Below are 14,505 nucleotides of genomic sequence, written 5' to 3'. Positions count from 1 at the left end.
GTGGGTGCAGAGCTATCTGTGCAAGGCCGTGTGTGTTTAGAGACACAGACAGAGCGGGCCTGGCACAGTGGGCGTGGCCCGAGCACTTAGAAAACCCACAGCTGACGTGGAGGGAAGGGCGCCCGTCTGTAGCGCAGTTTCTCCAGCTCCCTGCCGCTCCTTAGTGCAGACCCCTCTCTGCTGTTCCCAGGATGCACCTGCGTGGAAATACCTGGGCGAGAGCTTGACTGAGGAGCCCAGCTTTGGCCTGGCTCAGCTAACATGGAAAACTGATCATCCCATGACCTACATAGGACCACGGCTCCTTTTTATTTTGCTTTCCTACCCGTCTGTATTTTCTGATTGATTGATTGGTTGACTTTTATTTTTTACAATGTGAATACAGGAAAAGCATTCATAACCCAAAAATCTGAAACCTGAAGTGATTGAAGATGCAAAATGCAGCACTGACTCCTGCCCGGGAGGGGAAAATCTCACACCCGGCCTCCCAGGACTGGGTGCTTTCTACCTGCAGGTCGTGGTTGAGATGTGCGTGAAAAACACGCACTTCATGGGGCAGACTCAAGTCCCACTGCAAGACAAATCGAGATGGGTATGCAGAGATTTCAAACTCAGAAAGAAAACCTCAGTAAAAACACAGCTGGGCCCTGTCAGCTACAGGAGAATCCCCTGAACACACTGGAGGAGAGGATTAATTGGTGCATTTTTATAGTAATTAGTTTCATTAGTGAATATTTTATGGGCTTAAAAAGCAGTACAACTGCTAACATTTTAAGTAAAAATGGAGATGAGAAAGGAAGTCTTTGGCCTTCCTTGTAAGTGGGGAGTGCCGGCCGCGTGTCCTGGGACTATGAGATCCCTGAGCACTGGCCAGGCATGGCCACCTTCTTTGCCCACTGACTACCTGGTCGGGTCTCATCTAATTACGCACCAAGATGGACCTGCATGTCTTAGAGACAGCGTGGTTTCATGCCTTCCCCGCCCCCCCAGTACTGAGGATGGGATCCAGGGACTTCACCCTAAGCCCTTTTAAATTTTCCTTTATACTGAGACAGGGTCTTGCTAAGTCACTGAGTTACCCAGGCTGGGCTCAAACTTGCAGTTCTCCTGCCTCAAGTTTCATGCATTTTTTAGGACAGAACACAAACCTGCAAGCTGCTCGGCTCTTGTGAGTGGACACACGAGGCTCGGTCCCTGCCAGGTCCCCAGCACTGTCTCGGAGCAGAAGGAGCTCCTGAGGTGCTCCCAGCCTCCCCGCCTCTGCCCTTCCCTCCTCCTGCCAGGGCCCTTCGCACAGTCTGCTGGACAGATGACAGCAGGGCTCTAGCAGGCCACGAGGCATGGCGTGGTGATTCGCCAGGTGGACTTGTCCTGCCTGCGTAGGACGTCTTCATGGCCTACTTCCATGCCCTCTGCGGCCCTCCAGTGCCAAGCTCTAAAGGCCTCTCGAACACCCAGCTCCAGGATGGTGCCACCCCCTGAAGTCGCTCCTGTGGAAGCCGCAGGAAGTGGTATTTGTTGCTGTCACGTGCCAGGTACCACGTCCACATCTTACAGATTCATTCTGTTTATTCCTGACTGCAACCCCTAGCAAAGCCAGACACAGGAAGAAGAGCAGAGTAGGCTGGGTGTGCTGGTACATGCTGCTCAGGAGACTGAGGCAGGAGAATCCCAAGATTAAGGCCAGAGGGCAACTTAGTTATTCTCAAAAACAAAAAAATGGATTGAGTGGGCATGCAGGTCAGTGGGAAAGTGTCACCCTGAGCACTGAGAAAGAGAGAGAGAAAGAAAGAGTAACTGAACGCCCCTCCTCCACCAGCAGAGGGGCTGGGGAGGTGCCCCAAGGTATCCAGCGTGGTCCTCAGGTCCAGGTCACCCCTGGAGACAGGATAGTCAGAAGCAGTGAACGAGGAGGAGGATGAGGGCAGGGAGGGCCCTGAGTGGGCACAGCCCCCCACGTCACTCCACAGGCCACGACCTGCCCGCACCGCTGTCCCCACTGTCCCACAGCGGTCAGTGCTTCCTGACTGTCCCCTCCCTCCCCATGGACGGTCTGGCTGGTGGGAGCCCTGCGCCTCATGTCCAGTGGTGGCCGCGGCAACGGCCCTCTGACGCGGGGCTGGGGCGGGAGCCCGCTGCATCCGGGTGACTGCACCCCGCAGCAGCCTGGAGGAGACCACGTGCTGTGGTGATTGCGAACGATGCTGAAATGCTGGGGCCACAGCCTGGGAGTCCCTTCAGCAGCGGGACAGCTGGGGACCGGGCCGGGATGCACTTGTGTCCCCTCCGTGCCCCCCAGCCTCCACGGAAATGCCTTTTTTGTAGAAATCTCTTTTTGTTTTGTTCTATTTCCTAGTTCTGAATTCCACATGTTTCTGGAATGTTTCTGCGGTTTCTGTGCACGGAGAGGTTGTTGTCTAGGTAACACGGGTTGCGGTCTGTCACACAGAAATCTGCAGCCTGAGACCCTCCAAAATCCAAAACGTCCCGAAATCGGAAGGCTGCAAGTGAAAACTCTGTACTGTGAAACTTTGTTTCACACACAAAATAATTAGGAGTGTTGTGTAAAGTTACCCTCAGGCTGTAGTATGTAAGGTATGTGTTTGTGTTTGGATGTGGTTCACAACCCCAAGACCTCTGAAAGCATCAGAAATCACAGACACTTGGCTGGGGAAAGGCCAGCCGACTGCAACATCCTGGACCTGTTAAGATGCTGTGGTCTCAACACTGATTTCCCACTGCTTTCGTGCCACGTGTGAGTTCTCCCGATCTCAGGCGGCTCTGAGCTGGGGACCAAGCACCTGGGTCAGCAGGGCTGGGCGCCGGCCTAGGCTGCCCGCCTGTGAGAGGTGAGAAAAGTCGGAAGGCTATGTGCGAACTGGCCTGGCCAGCGGATCACCCTGCAGTGGCTTTGGTCCGGAAGAACACCGGTGGAGCTGTCCCTGTGAGATGCGGTGGCCCTCCTGATAGGGGCCTCTCCACCCCACCTGCAATCTCTAGGGGGCCATCAGCTGCACCCCCAGCCCCCCTGGGTGCTCTTGAGCCAGCTCCCTGACACGCACGTGGCGTTCCTCTCCGCTCTTGTCCTTCGCTGGGCAGTGGGCCCCGGCTTGCTGCCCCGTCCTGTCTCAGGAAGTCAGCAGTGTGCGTGGCGAGCAGGATGTGACCCTTCTCTCTCGGGCCCTGAGCAGGGTGTGCAGTGCAGACCTGGGGTTTCCTCACCTCCTGCATAGAGCAGAGGGCTGGGGCAAAGATCAGTGCCATTTCGAGCAATTATCTTGGATTGCTCGCTGTCTCTGATCACCTTCTAATGAGCTGTTATTTTCAGAGGTGGCAGAAAAATCAGTTCAGGAAGCAGCGATGATGTGAGGGAAATAAGCAGCCGAGGGAGGAGAGGAGCGAGGCGGAGACAGCTCTGAGCCCTCTTGGAGCAGGTGCGTGTCTGCAAGGGCAGCGGCCCAGGCTCTCAGACTGCATCCTGGGCTGAGGGGCCACTGTGGGCAGCTGGGACAGTGGACGGGGTCGTCCTGCGGTGTCCGAGGGGCATGGGCGGCCTCACAGTACTGACAAAATCGCATGCAGTGAAGGCTCTGAGCAGTGAAGTGTGCCTGGATGTCCAAAACAAGTGGAATCAGCGTAGGAGATGCTCATGTTAGTGTTTTGCTCTTAGCTCTGCTCTGCCTTCGGCAATATCAGGGACCCCTTACCCCACCTTCCCTTCCCTGGAACAAGATGGCACCAGTCTCCTGCTCAGGAAACAGGACACAGGGAAATCTGGGGCCTGGGCTGGATTAGAACGGGCTGTGGAAGCTTTGTAGTCTCTGCATTTTATTAAGATTGAAACCTTTTAAAGAAAAGCCAGCGTAACTGGAGGAAATAAGGTGTCATTTCACCGAGCAGAAGCCACGGGGACCACGTGAGGGTCTCGGTGGAGGCCGGAAACATGGGGAGTGGAAACTCACAGTGAGGTCGGGTGGGCTCAGGCCCCAGTGAGGAGCTCCCTGCCGGGAACACGACGGGCCATGCGGGTGCCCAGGGTCCCATGCTTTCCTGCTTCGTGTGAGCACTGGATGACTTTGGGTTGCCTTTCGGCAGGTGGGGATTAGACGGGCAAGGAAATGGGCCTGGCTCCCCTCCACCCAAAGCACCTGACTCTTACCACATACCCTTAGTTTAATGCGGGCAGTTCCGGCTCGTTGGCCTTTCCTGATTTTCTTTCCTTCTCTCCAAGCAGCTTCACTGTGTTGCTGACCCTTGCGGCGCCCCCTCAGTGGCCTGGACGTGGTCACTCCTTGCATCCACAGTGCAGCCCCCTCCGTAGTGGCAGCAGGCAGACAGAATGTTCACGCGCCCCTGCCTTGTACAGGGCAGGCGTCAGCATCGGGAAAGGGGGACCTGAAAGCTGAACTGGCCGGGAATTTCAGGATCATCTTCTCCAGCTCCCACCCAGCCAGGGGTCCCGCGAGCCACCCCACCTGCCTGTGGAAGCTCCCTCCAAGGAGCCACGGAAGGGCTGTGCTTGGATGGAGGCCATGTGTGTGGCTACCCGAAGAATTAGCTTGATGTTCTAAGAGCAATGGAGAAATTCTGCACGGGTTTTGAGTAAAAGAAATAAGAGTAGAAGCAAAAACAGCCATTAGAGGGAGTCAGCCAAGGGAAAGATTTGCACCCCTCTCCTTTGCAGTATTTCCTGCAATGAGGCAGCTTTGGGATGTGCACAAGTCCTCCATCACTGATGTTTTCTGTCTGCAAACTTCTGCCTCTGTGGTGATGAGCTCGGCCCCCAGAACCACCCGGCGAACTCCAGCAGGCTCTGCCCCACACCCGCCTGCTGGTGAGGCAGCCGGCCTCCTTCTCCACTGTGCTCTGACTCCTACTTGGTCAAGAGAGAGGAGATGCAGACTTGCAGAGTCTGGGATTCAGAGAGCGGGAAGCTGTTCCAGCGAGAACTCATGTTTTCCTCTTCTGTTGCTGGAGGGTCATTGTGTTAATGGACACAAATTACATTTAAAAAACGATGCAAAGTAATCTTTAGTGTAATTTCCGGCATTGTTACTGAAAGAAGTGCAGGTTTGTTTGGTAGCGTGGGGTGCGCAAATACTTCTCTTGACCATGCCCTCGTGTCTAAGAGGCAGAAGAGTGTGGCACATGCGAGGTTCGCCTTTACCAAGCACCAAGGAAGGAGATGCCGCCCACTGTGTTGTCTGGGCTGCTTTAGGCCCTGAGAGAAGGAAGCCAAGCGGAGCCCCTGCAAAACTGGGTGCACAGCACCCCCGGGACAAGCCTGCCCCTGCAGGGTGAGGACTCAGAGATGGAAGGCATGGGGCCCTGTAGGGACAGCAGGAAGGTGGGGACAGAGGGACTCGGGAGCAGGGAGGACACCCAGGAGCCCGGCCCACCCAGCTCACAGCCCCGGCTGTGCTGCATGGGCCTGCAGCTCTGTCCCACAGGAATCCCCACCCCACCCCAGATGGTTCTGGGGGCACCAGCGCCTCTCCACAGGTAAAATCGTCTCCTGCCTTTCGGGGAGGGGCCCTGCCTGGCTCTCAGCAAAGGTGGGGTGCTCCGATGTCTTTAAAACCTCGATCTCTTTCGGTGGCCTGCCTTGCAAGCGCAAGGACCCAAGTTCAATCCCCGATACCAAAAAAATAAAACATAGATCTCTCACATCACCTCAGGGAGCAGGTGGTTTGTTTATCCAGATATGCTCCTTATAGTTTTGTGGGGCTCCCTGTCCCCTTCCTCTCTCTCTCTGCTTGTTTAATTCATTCCCCTAGCTCTTCCTTTGAAGAGTTTCTAGTGTCAACTTGAAGTTTTACCACGAGGTTGCCTTTAGAGAGAAAGTCTCCTCCTGAGTGGGCAGGTGATTTTTCCGGGGAGGAGGTGACTGTCCTTTAATTGGGCCTATTTTATGTACACAGCAACAGTGATGCCTGCCTGCTTATCAGATCCACACACGGGCTTATAAATCCACCCTTCCTGGGGTCCCCAGTGAAGGGCATCGCTCCTTGTGCTGTCAGAAGCAATCAAGGTTTAAAATGACCTCCAGCCGTGATAGAATCACCAGGATGCTTTGTGAAAAGCAACCAGAAACTCCATAAAATCACATTTAGAAGACTCATGATTTGGAAAGAAATGGGACAGTGTCTTTTAAAAATTAAGTACAAAGAAGTGATGTTCCATTGTGTCCCGTGGTCCTGCGAAGGGCACATCACCAACATATCTGTCCTGTCGCGGGGGACCCCAGACCCCTCCGATGTCCATCCGGGAAACGGACCTCCGGGACAGAAGTGAGATTAACAGCTCATGTTAGTGACAACTGATAAAGGACATCACGGTGGGCAGATGTTTTATCAGAGGTATTAATAGCATGATGGAAAGTTTCTCTGCCTGCAGGGAGGAGGGCCTTTCACTTACCCAATCATTCTGCATTCTGGGCACCACACAGACTTCTGTGCTTATGCAAATGTACCAGGTCTTCTCAGGAGCGTGTGTGAAAGGAAGCCACACATCAGAAACTCTAGGGGGCGTCTCACCTCCCACCTAGGCCAGGTTGAGCAAAGAGGAACTATCTTGAGCCACGTAGGTGATGTGCAGTACAGGTAACGTGTAGAAGTAGCAAATCTAGCGTTTTAAAATCTATTTTTATTGTAACATTTAAAAAGAAGGACAACATAAACCTAAAACTAGTGGGAAACCTGGCCTTGTTCTGTGAAACTAATGCAGCAGTGTCTGGCTCAAAGGAGGTGGCTGTCCAGGGCCCGCAGTGAAGAGCCCCACGCCCCTGCTTAGCGACAGCATGCACCACGCATCTCCGTGTCGTCGTGGCTGGGTACAGAGCTGCACTGAATGGCGCTGGTGACTCTGCCTCTGCTGATGCCACTCATCTACCCGTGGACAGTGTGTGCACTGTGCAGGCTCTGAGCCGGTAGCTGTCATTTTCTTCATCCCGACTCTATAAGTTACGGGTTTATTAATCATTTACGAATGCTTTCTGCATGCCGAGCGCTGGGCCTTGGGCTGGTTCTGAAACTGAACAGGACATTTCCGGGAAGGAGCTCACGGTGCCGCAGGGGGACTGGATCCATCCGTAATCCTGATGCGGTGTGCACGGCTGAGCGGTCACCACAGAGAAGCCAAGCTGCAGTGTGGGAACAGACTCTGACTCCTGTCCTGCTGAAGGCTGCGAAACATGTTCTGTACTTCTGCCATCTTCTAAGAACATGTAAAAATGGACGTAACTTCTGTATCTTTAAAAACACCTCAGCAGGCTGCAGCCTGGAAGAGAGCGTGTGTGTGTGTGTGGGTGTGTGTGGGTGTGTTTGGTGGCCCTGTCTTTAATGTAACCTTTATTAGGTAAAAGAGCTGAAAAGCCAGCACCAGACCAGGACTACAATAAGCCTTTATCACGGGAGGACCTGCCGGGCTGTCTCCTAACAAAGGAAAGGCAGCACAGAGGAACAGAGAACTTCTTTTATAGGACTGGGGTGGGACTTAAAGGAGCCGGGGTGGAGTGGAGTGAGGTAGTATTAAGAGATTGGAGGAGCCTGGGACATCACTTAGGAGGGGCTTGTGACATCACTAGCTGCTAGGAGGTAGCAAGTATCAGGTTAGTCTTTTGGCAGGAGAAGAGGCATCATGGGAAGAAGGAGACTGTCTTTTGTTGGGAGAAGCCATATTTTAACATGGAGGCTGCTGTTCCATGTGGCAGCCATCTTAAGACGAGGGAGGATTGCCCACCAGGCCTGTGCTTCCTCTGTGCCATACTCAGCACAATAAGGCTTTCCGCTGCTGTTGACGGCCAGCTGTGGAAACTGGCGCCATTTCCCCAGAATTGCACACAGGTGAAAGACTTCAGGAAGCCTGGAAGTGCTGGATTCCAGCAGAACAACCCCAGGTGTATCCAGGCAACGGCTCCCACGGCCAGTGCTGGCCTTAACCTGTCTTCATTTCTGTGAGGATGGTTGCTTCCCTTTCTCTGGACCGTATGGCAGTGACTAAGACTTCTCCAGAAAACATCCCAGTTTACTCAGTTTGCAGTGATGTTCAAGAATGTCTCCCAACTGGCTCCAGGGTATTATTTTTAAAACCAACTGAGCAACCGGGACCACCGCAACGGCAGTCATGGCGTGCGCCTGCTGTGGGAGCTGGGTTCTCCCCGTGTCCCTCCTGGACCCCTGCTTGGCCCCGCTGCTTGCTAGTGCAGCAGAGTCAGGTGAATGTTGGGGACAAATCAAAACCTGGTGGGCTCGGTCATACACACTGAGTGAGGAAACTGTACTCTGCTTTTCAGGAATCCTTGTTCTTGTCTAAGTTTCAGAGCCACTCTGCCTCAGAAGGGAGAGAGGTCATTGTGGGGGACAAACCCTGGGCCGTGGGGTCTGCGCACTGACTGAACCCAGCACCGCAGCCTGGGTGCGGCCCGCAACCTGCGAGGTGTGAAGTGGAGCAGTACCTTGGGGACTGAGTGGGAAGCCTCAGAGATAGTCCTACTGTTCTTGGTTGGAAGAGGAACTGGTTAGAAGAGTTACGTAAGCATATGGTTTAACGGTAATTACCTATAGGAATCTTACTTGGTTGCAAAGAGTTAAGAAGTGTCTCCCGGCCACAGATGTGGGGTGTGTGTGTGTTACTGAAGGTTGAATGGCTGAACTCAAGGCCTTCGAACTGAGCTACAGCCCTTGTCCTTTTTTTATCTTTTATTTTCAGTCAAAGTCTGGCCGAGTCATTAAATTGCCCAAGCTGGGCAGAGTTGCAATCTTCCTGCCTCGTCCTCTGAGTTCTGGGCCTACAGGCATGTGGTTCTGCTTCAGAAGGCTGGTAGATCTCTACTCTGTCCTTGTAAGAAATGTGACTGCAGTGAGCGGCCCGAGGCGCCAGGGTTCTGGGGGGTCCTGGGCCTTCTGGGCTGAGAGGGGTCTTTCCCTGCTGGAGCGCAGCCCCCACAGAAAGGAGCCCTAGCAGTCTCCTTCCAGCACCACCTAAGACCAGAGCACTGACTGGCTTTCAGAGACCTAGGGAGAGAAGTGGAGGGAGCCCGGGAGCCCTTTTGTTTCCAATTCCACCGGCAGAAGCTATTCCTAAGAGGCTTTGTCCTTTAATCCTAGCTGATTGTTAAATGATTCCTTGACTCGCAATTAAGTGCAGATGGTTTTGAGCCCTAATCAGATAAACAAAGATGCTCAGCGATGGTCCAATTTCCGGGCTGGATTTGCATCCTAATCTTTGTCTAAAAAATTAGAAAGCGCTTTCCAGATGATCTGTGACCTTGCACTACAGTCCTCAAGCATAGGGAAGAATGCCGACCATGCTGTGTGTGGGGAGGAAGCTTTCAGAGAGCACTGCACAGAATAGAAATCTCAGAACGATTTATGCAGCATCATCCATGGTGATTTGTTTGTAAACATGGGTAAAAAGTGTCAGGTAGAAAAGCTGAAAACCAAGACCAGACTGAAACCACCACAAACCTCTATTGTAGGGACAACCTGCCCGGCAAAGGAGAGGGCAACATGGCAGAACAGAGGGCTTCTTTTATAGGACTGGGGTGGGGCTTATAGGAGCAGGGGTGTAGTTAAGTGAGGTAGTATTAAGGGATTGGAAGAGCCTGTGACATCACTAGGAGGGGCTTGTGACATCACTGGTTACTCAAAGGTAGCAAATATCTGGTTACTTTTTGGTGGGAGAAGAGGCATCATGGGAAGAAGAAGGCTGTCCTTTGGTAGGTGGGAGAAGCCATCTTTCTAGGTAAGAAGCAGGGAATTATGGGAAGGGAAGTAACGGCCATTTTAAATCGAGGGAAATCTAACAAAAAGGTGAAAAGGCACAAAGATTTTGTAAGTGCCAATTTCTCTAAGTAGGGAAAGGAAGAGGGTCTTCGCCCAGAGCTGGTCAACTGGATTAGATGGAAATGTCGCTCGAGGTCTGGCACACGCAGTGTCAGGTGCGGACTGGACCAGCTGGAAGGGGTTTTTCCTTGGAATCAGAGCTGAGACTTGCTGTGTGCTCACATCCACTCTCCCCGTTCCTGGATGGGTCCGCAGGGCTGTCTGTCCTTGGATGGGCTGGAGCAGGGGCCTTGCAGGCTGTGATTCTCCTGGCCGTGTCTCTCTGGAGCGTCCACGTGCTGTTGGCTCTTTCTCTTTCCATTCAGCTCATTCCTGGAGCCTGGGTGTTGTTTACTCCATTTGTGCTGCTATAGCAAATCGCCCCAGTCTGGGTAGTTTATAAACAACAGAAAAGCATTTCTCATAGTTCTGGAGGCTGAGAAGCCCCAGAGCTAGGCGTGGCAGGTCTGGTATTGTTGAGAGCTGGATCTGCTTCCACCACGGCACCTCCTTCCTGCTTATTGGGGGACAGAAGGGCAAGAGGGATCCCTTCAACCTCAGATCCCCCTCTAGGGTAGGGCCCCATGAATTAATATTACACCACAACTCCTCGCCCACTGCTGCGTTGGGGACTGGGTTTCAGCACCTTGGTTCTTACTGTGACGCCCTCCTAAGAATGGGGTTAGGGGGCAGCAGACCCTGGAACCAGAGGGCTCTGGAGCTGTCGCCTCACATAAACACTGGTCCTCTGCTGTCAGTGGCAACTGACTCCTGAGTTCTGTTTGAACAAGTCACTGATTCTGAGCTTCCGGGAGTGGCCCCTGCACACCTCTTGGAGATGGGGTGCTGGCCAACAGGACCCTCTCCCCAGGCCTGAACGAGCTCCTGAGGCAGGAGCATCTGCTAGCAGAGCTTTCCCTGAGCCAGAGCACACAGATGTTAGGGTGGTGCTCCCCCAAGACAAGGGTGGAAGGTGAGTGGGCCCCAGGGCACATCCTCACCCAGTGATGAAGCCTGAGGCTGTAACAAAGGTGCTGTGAGGACTCGGGCCTGGTTGGAAGAGGTGGAAGGGTCCATTCCCTCTCCAACTCCTCCTCTCTTCCCACTGTCTGCCCCAGGACTGAGCAGCTCTGCCCATACCCTTCTGCAGCCAGTTTCTGCCTTGGAGCCTGCTGACCTCAGACTGTGACGCTGATCCAAAAATTTCTGAGGTGTGGGTCTTGGGTATTTTGCCAAAGCAATGAGAATCTAACTCAGAATCCAGTTCTTGGCTTCTTTCTGGCCCTGCTCTAGGTTCCGGGAAAAGCACCCTGTTCCCGGGGTCCCCTCATCCTACAGTCCCTGTGTGGGGCTGACAGTTCTTGACAGAAAGCTCTCTCAGGTAAGGGCAGGGATGTGTCCTCTGTCCTGACCAACACTGGGGGCAAGGGAGCCTTCAGGGTGGCCTCACCCCGCTCCCTTGGGGGCGAGGGACTTGGACCTTTCTGAATCCTGTTCCCCTGGGACTTTCCTCATGGGCAGTGGCTCCTCGGAGTGATGATCTCAAGCTCAGTGGGCATTTGGGGCCGGGCTGAGGCTTTGTGTGCAAGGCTGGGAATCACACAGGCAGGGAGCCCTCTGCTCACCGCTGGCACTTTCGTGCCCCGTGCTGGGGACTCAGCCTGCTGTCCAGAGCTGAGGCTCCTCGGGAAGCCCCTCTCTGGGAAGCAGGGACCCTGGGTGAGCACTGTACCAGTCAGGGTTCCCCTTGGGCACGCAACCAAGGGAGTGGACAGAAGCAGAAGGGGACGCTGACTAGGCTGGCTTCTGATCCCAGGACGGCCATCCGCACGCAGGCCAGAGAAGCTGGAGAGATAGCCGGAAATGGCTCCGCTGCTGGTGTGCATGCACCTTCCCGTATGTGTGTGTGTGTGTGTGTGTGTACGTACAAGGACAGCAGCAGGAGTGGCAGCCAGGAAGGGATCACCAGCAAGACAGTGAGCACTTCCTGCCCGAGCTGCTGGACAGGTTCCCGTAGACCAGGCTTCTCCATGCTGCTTGCTCTCTTCATGCCAGTCTTCTCTGGAAACACCGTGCAGGAGCCGTGAGAAACAAACTAAGCCCAAGATACAGGCCTGTAACCCAAGGGCTCAGGGAGGCCGAGTCAGGAGGATCCAAGTTCAAGCCCAGCCTGCACAACTTGGTGACTTAGTTAGACCCTGTCTCAAATTAAGAATGAGGCCGGGGATGCAGCTCAGTACAAAGGGCTTGGGTGCAATCCCAGTACTGCAAGAGAAAAAAGAAAGCAAGGCGCTTTATCAACTCTGCGGGCCTCCCTCATCCTCCTCCATCCAGTGAAGTGGTCAACGAAAGCACCTGTCGCTGTGTCGTGCCCGCCTGTGTGGTGGCCCTGCCCACCAGGGATTCCTCGGTTTCTCAACGCTAGGAAACTGCCTGGATGAGTGTGCACCTTGCACAGTCCTCGTTCCTGACCTGGGGTCCCCAGCTGCTCTCCTGGAGAGACCACCCCATCGAGATGCCTTGGTGTGGACACGTCGTCCAGGCGCTGTTGTCCATGAGCCCACTCATGGAACGAGGTTCGGTATTTCGGACTGGGAGGGTAAGGTGCAGAATCACCAAGCAGACTCCGGGAAGGTTTCTGGAACGCTTCTGCTTTATTCAGGCAATGCACAGACTTATATAGGGAACCATGGGGGAGGAGCATGGGAGGAGCACGTAACATTTGGCGATATCTTATTGGAGGCATGGCGGAGTGATTTTTTTTCTGGGCGAGGCAAAGGAGTCACGGACTAGGGGCGGAGGTGTAGCCTGTTGGACCCAGGTCTATGCACTTAGCGAGTTAGCTCAGCCTTAACAAGGTCTCTGAGTTAGCTCAGGAGACAGGAGCTCGAACTTCTCCCACACGGTGCCCTCTGCTATATGGCTACGTGGGCGGTGAGAACTCCACCAACCCTCTGCAAAAAGAACGGTGAGAGGGTCCTGAACGGAATGGGAGGGAAACTTCCGAAGGAGGTGGACAAGGATGGAGTCGCTTAGTGGCAATTTTGATGAAAAATAATTTTTATATGCAAAGTGATTTACAGAGACTGGGCAAAATGTTAGAATTGTGGGCAAAACATCCTGTTGGCTTTTGTGTGCCAGCATGGGGCAGACATGCAGGAAGGGTGGACTTGGCCGCTACCCTGAGTGGAAGAGCACATCGGAGTCCGGTCCTCCCTACTTGTGGGCCTGTGTTACCAAGTCAGGAGGTGGGAGCTGTTCCCCAGTGGGTTAGGGACGCTGGGAGGTGGCACAGTGCTCACTGCCACCCCGGGTTCATTTCCTACATGTCAGGACAGAGAGCTGGGTGTCCCAGAAGAAAGCGTTAGTACCTTGGTCTACTCAGAGCCCAGTGAGCGCTTGTTTGAGCTAAGGACTGCATCCCTGCGTTTTAGGTTTTTGGTATCATCCCTAACAAGAAGACACATGGCAACTTGTAGGCCTGCCCTGTCTCACCCCTCCCATGGTTGTTTTGGGAAAGGCACTCGATTTTTAACGTGACAATGAGATAAAATTTCAAAGTGTCCTGCTCTCACCGTGGCGGCCCGTTCTTGGACAGGAAATGACAGGTCTCCGAGCGGCTCCGTGAGTGCTGCTGTGGAGGGAGGGGTCGGGTGATGGTGACCACCAGGCAGGAGGCAGAGAAGCCCAGACCTTGGCCTTGAGGACACAGACCACGCAACTGGGGAGACGGAGATGGAATCCAGAGCAGCTGGCCCTCCAGAGTCAGAACTAAGAGTGCTTCAGTAATATTGGGCCTGGGATCAGGAGCTTGTTTCTGCTCCTGAGCTCTTTCCCTGCTAATTCCGTGGAAGAAATCCAAGTGTTGTGTACACACATGTTCTAGCATGTAGTTCACACACATTGCATGAGGTACTGGTTGCCCTGGCTAAGCCCCTCGGTCCCCTGCAGCCTACAGCAGAGCAGGAAGTCGGAGGCGGGCGCTTTAAGAGGCGCTGGTTAGCATTTACTTACTTAGTTAAAGATCATCTCCAGCAGAGGCCCCTCGGGAGGAATCCATGGCTCATTGGGCCCCGTGGGGAGGGCGGTAATTAAGCTCCGAAGGCAGCGCTGATGTTCAGCTAAAAGCTTGTCTTTAAATAGTAATACACGGGTGCTGTAAAGTGCAGGCCCTCGGGTAGCTGTTGACACAGCGCACGGAGCTGGCACTTTGTTCTATAAAAGCCAAATTGGAGAAACTGTTATGAAGTCATCTGCGTACAGCAGTGTGATTCCGCCCGAGGGTGCAGGTGGCGGGATGAAGGCTCTCTGTTCTCCTTCCTTGTCACTAAGACGGGCGCACAGATGCCAGGCTGTGACTGCAGTGTCTGCCAGCCAGGAGGATGCTGTGCGGGCCCCTGCCTCCTCCCTCCCCACGGGGACACCGTGGTCCTGGCAGTGTGGCAGCTTGCTTGGCCTGTGCCGGGCGCACTGGAAGGGCACTGCTCTGGAAACCCAACACAGCAGGTGCTGCGGCCCAGCAGGGCAGAGTACAGAGCGGAACCCATGCCCAGTGCCTCCGAGGGTGCCCCTCCTCCTTCCTGCCTTTTTTTATTTTCCTTTGAAAGGTACTTAATGCTCAGTCTCTCAGTTTTCTGTGCTCTATCAATTATGCAAACCCTTTTGCTTCCGTGTGTCAACA

The 14,505-nt window shown here is 54.0% G+C and overlaps 1 protein-coding gene and 1 long non-coding RNA gene across 2 annotated transcripts in view; both read left to right on the top strand.

Moving 5' to 3' along the window:
* The window catches only part of Dscam (DS cell adhesion molecule), a gene marked incomplete at its 5' end in the record, with an annotated part of 531,581 nt that overhangs the window by 175,792 nt on the left and 341,284 nt on the right, over positions 1-14,505 (top strand). The window lies entirely within an intron of this gene.
* Positions 2,445-4,843, top strand: LOC104870735. Its single transcript, XR_782581.1, has 3 exons — positions 2,445-2,595; positions 3,329-3,434; positions 4,235-4,843. It is a non-coding gene; the product is annotated as an uncharacterized LOC104870735 (long non-coding RNA).

Source organism: Fukomys damarensis, unplaced genomic scaffold, assembly GCF_012274545.1.
Source record: "Fukomys damarensis isolate Sample0158 unplaced genomic scaffold, DMR_v1.0_HiC HiC_scaffold_24, whole genome shotgun sequence".
Taxonomy (NCBI): Eukaryota; Metazoa; Chordata; class Mammalia; order Rodentia; family Bathyergidae; genus Fukomys; species Fukomys damarensis.
The sequence above is the reverse complement of the archived record's forward strand: the minus strand, read 5'-3'. Positions and strand labels throughout refer to the sequence as shown.